Raw genomic sequence first — 12,447 nt, 5'->3', positions numbered from 1 at the left:
AAATAACTGAAAATGTATCCCATGTTCTTAAATTGGAAGACTTAATATTGCTAAAATGGCAATGCTCCCCAAATTGATCTATGGATTCAACACCATCCCTCCCAGGATGCCAGCTGGCTATTTTGTAGCAATTGACAAACAGATCATAAAATTCATATAGAAACTCAAGGGACCCATTATACTCAAAATAATCTTGAAAAAGAAGAGCAAAGTTAGATGACTCATACCTCCTGATTTCACAACTTATTCTGAAGCAAGAGTAAGTTGTAAGCTAGCCATGCTGATCAATGGAAAGTCCAGGGGAAAAAAAAAAAAACATGTATAAATGGGTCAATTGTTTTCAACAAGGATGCCAAAACAATTCTATGGGGAAACAATAGTCTTTTCAAGAAATGGTGCTGGGACAACTGGATAGCCACACACAAAAGAATAAAATTGGATGCTTGTTAAACCATCTCAGAAATGGACATCACACTATATACAAAAATTAAATCAAAATTGACTAAAGATCTAAGAGCCAAAACTTTGAAACCCTTAGAAGAAAACAGGGATAGATCTTTATGACCTTGAATTTGGCAGTGGATTCTTGGATATGACACCAAAAGCATAAGCAACAAAAGAAATAGATAAATTGGACTTCATCTAAATTTAAAACTTTGTGCTTCAAAAAAACCTAAATTTAAAACTTTTTTGCTTTATTTAAAAAGACAATCTGTAGGGGGGAAAAAAGACAATCTGTAGACTGGGAAAAATATTTGCAAATCATATATCTGACAAAGGAGTTGTATCAAGAATTATATAAAGAGTTCTTACAATTCAATAATAAAAATAAATAATTCCATTTTAAATGGTCAAAAGAGATCTTGTATTAAATGTTCTTACCAAAATAAAATAAAAATTAGCAAGAGGATCCGCATAGATATTTCACCAAAGAAGATATGCACATGGCCAATAAGAACATGGAAATCATTAGCCATCAGGGAAATGCAAATTAAAACCACAGTGAGATACCACTTCACATCCACTAGGATAAAAAATACAAAGAATAATAAATGTTATTGGAGAACATAATGCTAAGTGAAATAAGCCAGTCAATGAAAGAAAAATACCACATGATCTCACTCATTTATGGATAGTAAAGAACATTATAAAGTGATGAACAAAAAGATAGATACAGAGACAGTAAAGCATCAAACAGACTTTCAAGTTACAGGGGGAAAGTTAGGGAGAGGTGGGGGAGTTATGAAATCAAACGAAGGACTTGTATGCATGCATATAAGCATAAACAATGGACGCAAAACTCTGGGGGATGAGGGCATGAATGGGTGTGGGGTGGGGGAGGGTAATGGTAAGATATGTACACATATAATACCTCAATAAAAAATAAAAAAATAAACAGTTAAAAAAAAAGAATAATAAATGTTGACAAGGATGTAGACAAACTGGAACTCTCATACCCTGCTGGTGGGAATGTAAAGTAGTGCAGCAACTTTGGAAATCCGGCAATCCTCAAAAATTTAAACATAGTTACCATTTGCCAAGCATTCTATTCCTAAGCATAAATCCAAGAGAAATAGAAGCATATCATATGTTCACACAAAAACAAATGTTCATAGCAGCATTATTTTTTTATTTATCAATTTTATTTGTTTATACTTTGTCCCTCCATTTTTTCCCCCCTCACCTGCTTTAATAGCTCTAAAACACCAAAGAGGGGGGGGGGGGGCTTGGGTTTCTCTGGCTCTGCTTTAAAACATCATGGCTTTCTGTTCCATAGGAGAGGGGCGGCCGCAGAGGGCCCAGTCCATGGAGGTGACTTTGGTTAAGTCCCTGATCTTGCTGCATAGATGAGGCTGGGTTACAAGAAAGCACCCACGCACAGGTGCGAGGTTCCTGGCTGGTCCGACCCAAGCCGGACAGTGTGTTACCGCATTCCACCACCAGGGGGCGACTGTTCCATCTGGCTTTTCTTCTTTTGGGGTTGCTGGCCGGATGGGCGGAGGAAGGGAGACAAGAAAAGGATGTGGTGTGGGATCGCTGTAGGTGAAGCGAGATCTAGGCCTGGGGCTGTCGCCGGAAAGCTTCCTCTCTTGCCGAGGGGAGTCCTTTGCGTGAGGATTTCCTCCTTGACCTAGGACTTGGAGAGGGGAAGTTGCGGGGCCGGGCAGCAGTTCAAGTTCTCTCGCCTGAAAGGGAACCTCTTCCTTCAGTTCAGAGGACAAGCTTTTAGGAAACGATGCTGCCTTCCCAGGTACGCACATCACCCGGATTGGGTCAGACTCCAGAATGTAACTGTTTGCCATGGATCTGAGAGAGGCAGCCACGCTGGTGTAACTACACAGATAGGGATGGCTCCCAACTCCCTCTTTCTGCCCCCGAATGGACGGGCTGGGATTCTAGAAATTCCCAGAGGGACATACCAAAGCGAAAGGGAACGGAAGTTATAAAACTAGATTTCTTTCCCTTCTCTCTTCCCCACGCCTCGTCGGGGCGCCCCCTGCAGGCAGCCGTCTCAGCACGCCGTCTGCACCGATGGGAGGCGCCCGTCACGGGCGGTCTCCCGGGGCCCAGGGCGGCGCGGAAGGAGCTGGGCTCGGCCTTCTGCGCCTCCAGGGTGAGGCGGTGCCTGGGGTAGCCGCTGGCCAGCAGCCCCGTGGGGCAGAAGTCCTTGGCGCCGTCGCCCACGTAGACGAGGCGCTCGAAGTGCACGCCGTCCTGGGCCCGCGGCAGGCAGTCGCTGAGCACCCTGTGCCGGCACACGTGGGGGGCACCGCGCGGCGGGGCGTGTGGCAGGGCCGCAGCGCCAGCAGCCCCGGCGTGGGGCCGGGACGGGTTGCTGAGGACGTGGCGGGACAGGCCCAGGGCCCGGCGGCGCGCTGAGCGCTCTCTCCGACCACGGTGTTGGCATCTGAGATGAGAATCACCGCGAAGCAGGCTCCCTGCTCGGCCACAGACGGCAGCAGGCCGCCCTGCCGGGGCCGGGGCCGGGGCCGGGGCCGGGGCCGGGGATGACCCTGCTCGCCCAGGTCCCGGAAGGCCGGCTGCACGCGCTCCTTGTAGAAGCCCTCGCGGTAGGTGGCGCGCAGGCCGCCGGCCACGGCTGTTTTCGTCCAGGAGAGTTTCGTCCAAATCGAACCCGCCGTCCTGGGAGCCGGGGGAGGAGCAGCAAGAGGAGGAAGCCAGCGAGAGCTGCCGGGAGAGGCCGGTTAGCAGGCCTCGCCGGAGGCGCTGGCACATCCCAGAGCCTAGACGGGCGCGGAGGCCGGCCACCCGCAAACACCCGCACTGTGGGCTCACAGCGGAGCACTGCCTGCAGGACTGCCGGCCTCCAGCCACCGCCCAGGGCTCCTCTAGGGCCGCGATCGCCAACCGGGGGTCCGCGAGCTCCGAAAGGTTGGCGCCGCTGCTCCAGAGTGGTTTTGTCTTGAGTGATCAGATAGTTTTGTGTCATCCAAAGGAGTTCCTCCAATAAAAGGGGCAAAGGATCTCGGAGCTTCTCCAGCAGGCTGGGTTGCAGGCTCCTTCCTGGCCGGTACCCTGGTCGGAGCTTGTGCAGGAGGCAACCAGTCCACGTGTTTCTCTCTGTCTTTCCATCTCTTCCCCTCCCCTGCAGAGCTGCGGTGCAGAAGTCCGCTCCGGCTGAGTCTGAAGTGCAGAGTGGAGAGGGGCTGGCGGAGGTATTCCGGCGCAGGATGGAGCCCGGGTGCTTCCGGGGATTGGAGGGGATGCGGTGTCTTATCCACTCTCGGATTTCTGGGCTCACGGGTGCCTCCGGTCAGTCCGGAGGGGCCGTGGGTGATGTGCTTCTGGGGTGTCCCCTCCACCAGCCTTCCATCCCCCTGAGCCACCATTTTTGACTATTCTCCTCCCCTATCCTTCGACAATTATCAGCTTGTTCTCTATAGCTATGTGTCTGTTTCCATTTTGTTTTGTTTATTCATTTGTTTTGTTTTTAGATTCCACATATAAGTGAATTCATATGGTATCTGTCTTTGTCTGACTTATTTCACTCAGTACAATAACCTCTAGGTCCATCCATGTTTTCCCAAATGGGAAAATTTTATTCTTTTTATTGCAAAATAATAATTCATTGTATACATGCACCACATCTTCTTTATCCATTCATCTATTTTTTTTCTTTTTTTAAAAAAAATATTTTATTGATTTTTTTACAGAGAGGAAGGGAGAGGGATAGAGAGCTAGAAACATCGATCAGCTGCCTCTTGCACACCTCCTACTGGGGATGTGCCCGCAACCAAGGTACATGCCCTTTACTGGAATCGAACCTGGGACCTTTCAGTCCGCAGGCCATCGCTCTATCCACTGAGCCAAACCAGTTAGGGCTATAATTTAGTCTTCATTTGATTTTTTTTTTTATAACCATTCATCTATTTTTTTTAATTTTTTGTTGTTTAAAGTATTATATATCTCTCCCCCCCCCCCCACCCCCCATTGACCTCTCCTGGGCCACACGTACCCATAGAAAATGCCCTCACCCCCCTGGTGTCTGTGTCCTTTGGTTATGTTATATGCATGCATACAAGTCCTTTGGTCCATCTCTTACTCCCTCACCCCTCCCCTGTCTTCCCACTGAAGTTTGGCAGTCTGTTCAATGCTTCTCTGTTTCTGTATCTATTTTTGTTCATCGGTTTATGTTATTCATTATATTCCACAAATGAGTGAGATCATGTGATACTTCTCTTTCACTGACTGGCTTATTTCACTTAGCATAATGCTCTCCAGGTCCATCTATGCTGTTGCAAATGGTAAGAATTCCTTCCTTTTTACAGCAGCATAGTATTCCATTGTGTAGATGTACCACAGTTTTTCTAATCCACTCATCTGCTGATGGGCACTTAGGCTGTTTCCAAATCTTAGCTATTGTAAGTTGTGCTGCTATGAACATCGGGGTGCATATGTCCTTTCTGATTGGTGTTTCTAGTTTCTTGGGATATATTCCTAGAAGTGGTATCACTGGGTCAAATGGGAGTTCCATTTTTAATTTTTGAGGAAGCTCCATATGTTCTCCACAGTGGCTGCAACAGTCTGCATTCCCACCAGCAGTGAACGAGGGTTCCTTTTTCTCCGCATCCTCACCAGCACTTGTTCTTTGTCAATGTCTTGATGATAACCATTCTGACAGGTGTGAGATGGTATCTCATTGTCATTTTGACTTACATGTCTCAGATGATTAGTGTCTTTGAGCATGTTTTCATATGGCTCGTGGCCTTCTGTATGTCCACTTACGAAAAGTGTCTATTTAGGTCGTTTGCCCATTTTTTGATTTGATTGTTTATCTTCTTTTTATTAGTTCCCTATAAATTTTGGAGATTAGGCCCTTATTGGATATAACATTGGCAAATAAGTTTTCCCATGCACTGGTCTTTCTTGATGTTTTGTTGGTAGTTTCTTTTGTTGTGCAGAAGCTTTTTATTTTGGTGTAGTCACATTTGTTTTTTAGTTTCCATTGCCCTAGGAGCTGTATCGGTAAAGATATTGCTACAACGTATGTCTGATATTTTGCTGCCTATTGATTCTTCTAAGATTTTTATGGTTTCCCATCTTACGTTTAAGTCTTTTATCCATTTTGAGTTTATTTTGTGTATTGTGTAAGTTGGTGGTCTAGTTTCTTTTTTTTTCTTTTTTTTTTGCATGTATCTGTTCAATTTTCCCAACACCATTTATTGAAGAGACTTTCTCGACTCCATTGTATGCTCTTGTCTGCTTTGTCAAATATTAATTAAGCATAATGGCTTGGGTCGATTTCTGGGTTCTCTGTTCTGTTCCAATGGTCTATATGTCTGTTCTTGTGCCAGTACCAGGCAGTTTTGAGAATTTTGTGCACCGGGCCTCTAGTATAACTATAATATTCAAGAAGTAAATGAAAACCTGTAATTTTACATTTGAATTGGAAATATCAATATAAACTTATGATGTATTTTTTCTTAAAAATACTTTTTTTCTAGCTTTGTTCAACAAAAGTCTTAGAAGCAGTGAGAGCACAGTAGCAATGCTCTCCCCTAGCATTCAGACTGTGAGATCTAAATACCATATTTTCAAAACAGATCCACAGCTCCTTGGAAAAATTGCTGATTCCAAGTCTAGGGGAGAAAATATATCAGGTGATTTGGGGGCATCTTATTATGCCAGTCTCTTTTCTATGTGCTTTACTTGTATTCACTTGTTTATTTCATTTTATAGCTGAGAAAACAGCATTAAATAGATTGCCCAAGGTCACATAGATATAAAGTGTGGGGGGGGGGGGGGGAATAGAGAGGGGGGAGGGAGAAAATGGCAACCTAATAGGCAGACCTAATAGTGCACCTTATCCCAGGGCTAGACTGGAAATACAACTAAAATGGAAGATATTCATCTGGAATTAACAAGTGAGGCCCAGCCGAGGAGGTGACCTATAGTTAGGAAGGACAGAAAACGCCGGGAGACCTGCAGGAAGGGCTGCGAGGTTGTGAGCGGCTGGCAGGCTGGCAGGCTGAGAGGGCAGCTGCCTTACAGGAAAATCTGTTCCCTCAGAAAAATAGAAGCCTGGCCCAGCTCATCACCAGAACTACGTCCTGCAGTGGCGTGCGTAACAGCCAACTGCTGGTTTCCGGGGCGTCTGGGCCCGAGACCACAGCCACGAAAGGGGGCCCCCACCAAAGGGGGAAGCTGCGCGGTGCTGGTGGGAGAGAAAGCTGATGTTTCATGATTGTTTTTGTTTTGTTTTGTTTTGGGTTTTGTTTTTAATCTCTAAACCCAGAACACAGGAGTTTTCCGTTGCAACTGCTCACCTGAGGCTTTGGTGCAGAGGAAGGCACAGACTGAAGTGCTGGAGGAGAGGCGGGGCGGGAGGCAGGGCAGGGAGAAGTGGAAAAGCAGTGGCCGGGAGTCCTGCATTGGGACAGTCAGAGGCTTCCAAAGCTGAATGGCCATTTCTCTGCAGAGGCGCTGGCCCCTCCCAACAGCCTGAGGGCAGGTGGTACGGCCGGCTACACCCTACATTTTGAGCTTTACAGAGGAAACAAAGGCTGAGGCCAAGCTTATGGGTTTGAACAGTCTTAAGGAATCTTCAGTGACTGGATTGAAAGAGGGGCCATCCGCTTTGCTATTCTGGGGACCAGACTGATAAAAACTCCAGGGTCCCAGCTGATCCCACTGGTCTCCATAAAAGGATCTCTGACCAACCAAAGGCAGAGTAATATTTTGGGCCACTCGAGGAGGAGTAGTAGCTCTGGGACAGGAAAAAACACCCACTATATTCCCTGAAAGCAAAACAGCACCAACCCCTGTCAGAAGCAGATGCTTGAGTGATTAAGATTGACAGCTGGCAGACAGGCAAAAGGGCAGACAGGCCCCACCTGCTCGTAGCCAAGGCCTGTGGAGACGGACACAGCCGTGGGCCAGTGGATCGCTTGGAGCTTCAAGCAGGGTGCTAAAAGCCAACAGACAGTGCCTGACCGTGGTTAGCACCTCTGTACCTAATTGGAAGCCCCGAATTGGCAGACAGAACAGAAGAGTGGGGTCCTAAGCCAGCTCCCATGGGGCATTAAAACTCAGCTGAAGTGAATGACACTTCACTTTATTATTTTTTATTTTTTTATTTTTTACACCTTTTTCTTCCTCTTTTCTCTTTTTTTCCTCCTGTATTCTTCTCTTTTCTCCTTTTTAGTTTTCCTCCCCCTTTTAAAAATTGCTCCTCTTTATCTGCTTTATTGATTTGTTATAATTCTAGTCTCTGTTGGGTTTATTAATATATCTAATTTCCGCTTCCCTACTCTTACTCAATTTCCCTTTCTCTTTTCTTTTTCATCACTACTCAATTTTTTTCTCTCTCCTCTGGCTCATTTCTTCTTCTCCTAATGTTTTAACTTGCTTCATTTCCTAAAGTTAGGCCTATCTGCTCTCTCCTCTATTCTCCTTTTCAAACTTTTTTTTTCCTTGTCTTCTCATTTCTTTTCTCCCTCCTCTATTCTAAACCATGGTCTTTTCCCCATTCCTCTAATTCTTTAACCTTATTTTCTTTATTTAAGCACTGCACCTATAGATTCTGTCCCCTCCCCTCTTTTCTGGCTGTTTTTTGTTTGTGCTTTTTGGTTTATTTGTTTGTTTGTTCTGTTGTGTTTTCTCCCCATATTTTTTCTTTTTTTTTTTTCTCCTATCATTTTTGCTCTATTTTCTCTTTCCTAATTTTCTCTTTCTGGGGGTCACTTTTGTTGTGGCTATTAGGCCCTTGTATACATTCTTTTTCTGTTCTTTCTGTGTTGTGTCTTATCCCGTTGTATTTTGTGCTGTTCGGTCAGCACCTCCACAATGGCTGGCATGACATGATACAGAGCAAGCCACATAATCAGACACCCTGAGTGGAGACTCCACCCACAAACAGGACAATTACATTCAAGACCCAACTACAACAGGAGAACCCAAACTTCACAAGTAGGGGGCCTTCCCAGAACACCCAGCCCAGGAGACCTGAGAGACTGCACCAGTGGGTTTCACAAAACATATACTACATAAGACCAACCAAAAAAATCTGGGTGGCATAGAAGTTTGATCTAAGACATAGAAACAAATAGAAAGGAACAGCAAAAATGGGTAGACAAAGAAACAACCTCCCCCCAAAAAAGAAAAGAATCACCAGAAAAGGAACTAAATGAAATAGGGGCAAGTAATTTGTCAGAGAAAGAATTCAGAGTAATGGTTATAAGGATGCTCAAACTTCTGAGTGAGAAGGGAGAGCAACTCAATGAGAATTATAAGGAGCTGAATGAGAAATACACCAACATGAATAAGAATCAACAGAAGATGGAAAATGACATAGCTGCAATAAAGAAAACCATAGAAAATTTCAACAGTAGACTAGAAGCTGAGGACAGAATCAGCAAGTTAGAAGTCAAGGTAGAATAAAACACCCAAGCAGAGCAACAACTGAAAAAAATTTAAAAAGCAGGAGAGTTTAAGGGAGCTTTGGGACACCATGAAATGAAACAACATCCACATAATAGGGGTACCAGAATGAGAGGAAGCTGAGCAAGGAGTGGAAAACCTGTTTGAAGAAATAGCCACAGAAAACTTCCCTGACTTTGGAAGCACAGAGAACCCCAAAGACATATCATAATTAAATTGGCAAATGTAAAATAAAAAGAAAAAATCTAAAAGACTGCAAGAGAGAGGCAGAAAGTTACCTACAAGGGATCTCCCATGAGACTATCAACTGGTTTCTCAACAGAAACACATCAGGAAATGGCATGAGGTATACAAAGTGATGAAAAGCAAGGAACTGAATCTAGAATACTCTATCCAATAAGAATGTCATTCAAAATTGAAGGCGAAATCAGGAGCTTCACAGACAAAACAGGCTAAGGGAGTTTATTGCCACCAAACAGCAATGCAAGAAATGCTAAAGGAACTATTCTAAAAAGAAGAAATAGAAAAGGAGGAAGGAGCACAGGCTTAAAGAATAAAAATGGCAACAAACAAGTACCTATCAATAATAACCTTAAATGTAAATGGATTAAGTGTTCCAGTCAAAAGACATATGGTAGCTGATTGTGTAAGAAAAAATGACCCATATATATGCTGTCTACAAAAGACCCACCTCAGAACAAAAGACCCACCCAGACTGAAAGTGAAGGGATGGGAAAAAAATTTTCAGGCAAATGGAAATTTAAAAAAGGAACTGGGAAGCAGTCCTTCTATCTGACAAAATAGACCTCAAAGGCCATAACAAGAGATAAGGAAGGCTACTTCATAATACTAAAAAGATCGATACAATAAGAGGCTATAATTCTGGTAAACATATATGCACCCAATACAGGAGTATCCAAATGTATAAAAAAAAAAAAAAACTTCTGGAGGATATCAAGGGAGAGATGGACAACAATACAATCATAGGAATTCACTGGAAATCATCTAGAAAAAAATCAACAAGGAAACAGCAATCGTAAAGGACTCACTAGTTCAGATGGAACTAATTGACATCTTCAGAACATTTCACCCAAAAGCTAAGGAATATACATGCTTCTCAAGTGCACAGGAGACATTTTCAAAGATAGGTCACATGTTAGGACACAAGATGTATAAGTAGCAAGTGATCCTAAGAAAGTTGGCAATGTCCTTCCTGCCAAATAAAATACAGAGGCTGCAGGTCCTTTTTGTTTTCAGTGAGGAAGGCCTTTCACCGTTTGTTTTGGCAATTCACAAAGTTACTGTCATTAGGTTTCATAACAGTTGCATGTCACAGAGAAGCCTGCGGAATTTGGGAATTTGTTTAAGGCCCTGGAACTAGAATGCTGAGCCCTCTTGAACACTGCTCCGTGCTTAATTTGCATACAATTCACCTGGGGATGCTTCGAAGATGAAAATTCTAATTTAATGGCTTGTGTGGGGCCTGAGATTCTGCATTCCTAACAGGATCCCGGGTTATTGTTGGTCCTCTGGCCATAGATTACTCCTTTTAGACCTCCAACACAGGCTGGGTGTTAAATGCACTGGTCTGCTTTTCCTGTCAGTCAGACAGACTGTCATGTAATGTTTAGCAAAAGAAAGGGATTTCACCTTGAAAAACATTCTGATTGTTGTTCTCAATCAAGCAGAAATGACTTCAGGGTTCTGAGATGGTTTTCATTCTCTGTAGCACCTTCCTTCTTCAGGTCATCCACCTGTAATTGACAGGTCGGGTGTGCAGGAGCAACCACGGCTGGAGGTAGGCAGAAACATGCTTGGGTACTCCCAGTGTTTATGATTTGGGTTTTGTCAGAAATTATAATCTATCTCAATCCCAGATGAAACTTGAGCCTTAGAATCTGGTCTAAGGGGCACTCCCAGGTGCCAGGAGGTAAGCACTCTTCCCAAACTAAGTGCTCTTTCCAAGCTCTGCATGTGTGTGTGGATGGCATTTTTCCAGACAGGCCCTGGGAATCTCCTTTGCACAACGTATGAAATCTAAAATTTAGTAATCCTGTCACATCTTAAATGCCAGCCAACGTGGCCTTACTGTAGAAAATTCCTTTCTGAAGACAGAACAAGCTATCCCTGCCAGAGACTGGATCTGGATCTGGGAGTACCAAGCCATTCTGGTTTCATGGTCTGGTGTGAAGGGCACATATTGTGGCATCCTTGCCCCTCCTGCGACCTAGGATAAGGCAGCACAGAGCCAGTTGAAAGCCCCAAACACCTGCTGTAAATAGCAAGCATGGTTGTTTGAGTTTTTCCTTATAACTGGACAGACCGGTGTGGTGAGGTGTCAGCTTTCTTTATAAAACACCTTTTGGTTTTCTCAGTGGCACCAACTATGAACAGGTCCTCAAATATGACTGAAGGACAAATACCTCTAATGATATATTTCCAAATATCAAACATATCCTGGGAGAGTTCATTTCAAGGGCAGGCTGAATTCTGGTGCTGAGCCCAGCCATTAAGCAGAGGTCGACAGGATTGGAAAACATTGAGATAATGGTTTTATCAGTGGTAGATTTTATAAAACATGTTCTTATTTTAAAGGTTCTGATATAATAGGGCATTCCTCATTCTCTTACACTTGATCACTCAACTAAAAAGGTGAGCTCTCTCTGTGTGTAAAGTTTCATACTAACCTTGAGGGTGGTGAGAGTAGATGAGAGACCGGTGGGGGGGGGGGGGGGGGGACGCATCTGTTCTTAAGGATTCCATTCTCTGAGAGAAACTAAGAAATAAAATTAAAAAAGAAAACGAATAAACATGCCAATATAATAAATACTACCTGATCCAGAGTCATAAATCCCAAAGAAAGTGTTTCTGATTTCCATGGCCAGGGAAAACTTCACAGAGGAGGTGAGATTTAAGCTAGACTTTGAGGGATAGGTAGTATTGTAATGAAGGTAAACTGAATAAAAACACTTAAAGAAAGTTCAAGATATCTGAAAAATGAAAGTAGACTCTGGGCTACAACAGGTCTATGGAGGGAAGCCGTGGGGAACAAGGCTGAAAAGGTAGGTTGTTGCCGTATTGGGAAGTGTCCTGAAAATCAAGCTAGAGTTATTTCCATCCCAGTGGCAGTGGGAACCCATTGAAGTTTAGGAAATCTTCCGATTTACCTTAATGGAACCCTCATGGGGTTTCCTGAGATTAATATATAATCTCCTAAAGTAAAAGGAGACATTCCTACACAACAACAATTCCTTGGCACTCAGAACACTCAAGAGCCAGTTTTCTAATCCTTGCTCTGCTACGGGCTCATTGGTAATGGGAAAGGTAACTTCTCTAGGCCATAATTTCAACTTTAAAATAAAGGGTTAATCAAGATCATTTCTAAAGTTCCTTCCAGCTCTAAAATCAATTATTCTCATTCTCCTGTTAGAGACTTTCTCCAGTGAGGAAAGAAGAAAAACCTGTTATAACCTATTTAATGACACTGAAATCACAGTTTTAATTATTTAAATTTGCAGATTTGTTCTAATTCCGTCTGCACTGCAA

The 12,447-nt window shown here is 43.8% G+C and overlaps 1 pseudogene; it reads right to left on the bottom strand.

The window, feature by feature from the left end:
• Window positions 1-2,334: 2,334 nt before the first annotated feature.
• On the bottom strand, window positions 2,335-3,237 carry LOC129147591 (phosphoethanolamine/phosphocholine phosphatase-like; annotated as a pseudogene).
• Window positions 3,238-12,447: the final 9,210 nt, after the last annotated feature.

Source organism: Eptesicus fuscus, chromosome 3 (genome assembly GCF_027574615.1).
Source record: "Eptesicus fuscus isolate TK198812 chromosome 3, DD_ASM_mEF_20220401, whole genome shotgun sequence".
In the NCBI taxonomy this organism is placed as follows: Eukaryota; Metazoa; Chordata; class Mammalia; order Chiroptera; family Vespertilionidae; genus Eptesicus; species Eptesicus fuscus.
This window is presented reverse-complemented; position numbering and strand designations above follow the sequence as displayed.